This window comes from Notamacropus eugenii, chromosome 2 (assembly GCF_028372415.1).
Source record: "Notamacropus eugenii isolate mMacEug1 chromosome 2, mMacEug1.pri_v2, whole genome shotgun sequence".
NCBI classification, from domain to species: Eukaryota; Metazoa; Chordata; class Mammalia; order Diprotodontia; family Macropodidae; genus Notamacropus; species Notamacropus eugenii.
The window spans coordinates 96,747,888-96,751,281 of NC_092873.1; the positions used below are offsets into that span (position 1 = coordinate 96,747,888).

At 46.3% G+C, this 3,394-nt stretch overlaps 1 pseudogene; it reads left to right on the plus strand.

The window, feature by feature from the left end:
• The first annotated feature begins 410 nt into the window (after positions 1 to 410).
• On the plus strand, positions 411 to 2,978 carry LOC140526062 (protein FAM217A-like; annotated as a pseudogene).
• The last annotated feature ends 416 nt before the right edge of the window (positions 2,979 to 3,394 follow it).

Below are 3,394 nucleotides of genomic sequence, written 5' to 3' on the forward strand. Positions count from 1 at the left end.
AGCACCCACGAGCTGGTCGGGTAGCCGAGGCCCAGGAGCAGCGGGGTGTCTGGGGTTCGGCGTGGGGAGGGCCGCGTTCATGCTGGGCTGGCTCGTTCGGGTACCCCCGTGCCTGTCAGGGGCTCCAGGGCCCCCCGGGTGCTCGCCTACCGAAGGGGTGTGGGGCCTCGACAGTCCTCGAGAGCCAGCGAGGCCCCAGTCAGGCCGCTGCCCCGCGGATTTGTTCCAGAGGCGGGAAGCCGAGGCTCCTCCAGGCCCGTCGCCCGAGGTGGTAGTAATGGCCCCGCGGGGTTTGGGGGTCTGGATGGGCCGTAATGCTCCCCGGGCTGGTGGAATGGGGACCCTGAGGAGGAAGAGGAGGCCGGGGGGCTATTGTGGTTGCCTAGCAACCTGGGCCCAGGAAACCCAGCGGGAGCCAACGCCGCCTCCCCAGGCCAGCGGTCCAGCCCGGCGCCCTCGACGGGCTGCAGGGCCGCATGTCCATCTGTGGCACGGAGCCCCGTGCACCTCCCCGCCGTGCCCCCGCAGAATGGCCGAGAGGGGCGTCCGTTCCCGGGCCCCCCTTGGGCACCTAGAGGGGGCCGGTGCCCAGGCCAGCGGAGGAGCAGCCTAGGAAGTCGGGCCGGCGTGTGGGGAGGATTTTGAGGAAACAGAGGACAAACTTCAACATAATGGGGAAAAGAAATACGTTTGGTGGCATCTATGGCAGTCATGTTCCTGCCTCGAACGTCCCTCGTGAGAGTTTACCTCCCTGGAATGTGGAATCAGGTGTCTCCTCTCCGGAAAGTAAAAACCTCCCCCCTGGAAGGGAGAAGGCAGCAGGAGCTAAGCTGAGAGAGAGTCGTTTGGGAATCCCAGTAGAACTGGTAGAACTTGGTTTGTCAGAGAACACACACACACACACACACACACACACACACACACGCACACACGCGCGCACACACACACACACACACACACACACACACACACACACACACACACACACACACTCAGAACAGCAGTAAACCAGGGAAGTGTCAGTTCTGGAGCTACCCTCACAACGAAGCAGTAACTATGGAGAATAGGGATTTCCGAAATCTTTAATGGAAACTGGCTGTAATATACCTAATAATCCTCTAAGACTCCTCACTCTGACCACTCACTTGGTTCACTTGGTTCTTACCCTGGATTGCAACAGCAGAAGCCTTAAGTCTCTACTGGCCTGTGATGGAGACTTTTGTAAAGACACACGTGAGCTTCACAGCAACTCATATTCAGCTATGGAAAACAGCAGTGGTGAAACTGTATCTGCTTCCAATTGGAATATGAAATGTGGGAACAGCAGCATGGAAGAAAATCTGCCTGATGAAAGTGATTTATCAGAAAGTGAAAAAGTAAATGATACATTATTCAGTTACTTTCAAAAAAAATGGACCTGAAATTAATGCCAGAAGTAATAGAAGACTTTGAAGAATCTTTCTTGGAACAGTCGAATGAAGTATTTTCATATCCTGCTTTTCTCCCTCTACCTTTTAATACTCTGAACTTGCACAAACTGGCCATCTCAAAATCCAAAAATTGGAAAGTAGCATTAGATCCTATAGAAAGCTCCATTGAGCAGTTGATAGGTCATTTATTGGGGATGGAAAGAATACAACATCAGACTATACAAAAGGAGAGACCAAAGATTCCAATCAACTGTTCTACTCAAGTCATTACTGAAACGTCTAGTTCATCCAAAGGCTCATCCAAACAAAAGCCATCAAGACATCCTGAATCTCTCTGCCCCTTCAGACAACATGTGTAGATAAAAGTAGAGAAAAAAGAAAAAAACAATTCTAATACTTGCAAACTTGAGCAGAATACTTCAAAATGTAGTTGGAACAATGTTGATAAATATAAATGGAATTCCAGACCACCATCTATCAGAAGCTTTCTACCACAAAACAAATCATTGCTACCTTTGACAACTCAAAAATTTCCAAAATGTTCCTCTTTAAGTCCATGCCAAGAAGCTTCATCCAGACCTACTTCAAGCCATTCTATTGCTCAGACAACTCATCCATTGATTAAAATGGTTTCAACAAGATGCCTACAGCCAAAGTATCCAATACCTGTATCATCTCTATCTCTTTGTTTGTCTGAGGCACAAGAAAGCAAACCATCAAGAAGTAAAAAGAAACTTTATTGGAAAAATATAGCTGTAAATAGGCCACTCCATGTTCAGAAGAGATGTTGTTTTTCTCCTTCATTTACAGCTGAATGTGAGAAGTGCTCACACATTGACCAAAAATAGTCTTTTTTTTTCTGTCTTAATTCTCATTGGGAATAAGCCCACCAAACCAGTTGAAATCTGATTTATCACTCCCAGTTTCAGGTATTTCAAAACAAAACAGAAAACCCCCCAAAGATTTCCTGAAGTGATGTGAAGTAACTCTTGCTAAAATTCCTTCTTTTTACTTCATATAAATCTGGGAGTTTTTATGATGATGACAGATTTGATAAACCTTTTGTGTTTCATCACCAAGAAATGTTTTCACTGAGTAAACCAAATTCTAAAGACTGTCCTTTTGTTGTGACTGTTTTCCTGTGTAATCACATCAAAAATCAATAAACTGGATAATTGACTTTTAAAATAAACAAACAAACAAATAAATAAACAAATTTGAACTCAGGAATAGGAGTATTTCTGATTCCAGGCAACACATTCTATCCACCGTACCATTAAACTGCCCATTCCAAGTGTACCCAACTAGATTTCTAAGTGAAGAAGGCAACATAAATGGTTATAGAAAAGTCCCACTCTCTAACAAAAGCTCAAGAAATATCTGAAAAAGACCATAGAGAGAATTCAGGGAAGATGGCAGAGTAAGTCAGAAAATTCCAAGTTCTCAAGACTTTTCCCCACAAAAGAGAAAATAGCACCTTACAGTGAACAAAGCAGGGGAGTAAAAATAAATAAGAATAGGGGCAGAACAGGGGTCTTCCTCAGACAATTTGAGAAGATCAGAAGAAAAATCCTAGAAAGAATCCCTATGAAGAATATAAACACCTCCAGGCTAGGGTGTGCTTTAACAAGTGGCAAGCCCTAGGGTTAGTTGGTTTGAGAGGCTACCTCAACTCCAGCCACATGACCTTTTACCCCCAGGATAGTGAGGGGAGTTGGGTATTTGAGTCCAGGAAGATTGAGGAAACCTCTGCTGATAAGGAAAGCCAGATCAAGCTGTGCTGTGAAGAGCAGCAGGGAGAGAAGGAACCAGCACACACCCCATGACTGCAGAATCAGTGTGACAGAAAGCCTCTGGCTGTGGGCACTTACTGGAGGTAGGAGGTTTGGCTTTGGTTCCAGGACAGAGGGGAGAATTGAAGACCTGGGGCATGAGGCACCATTTCCCATACCCCAGGGATAGAG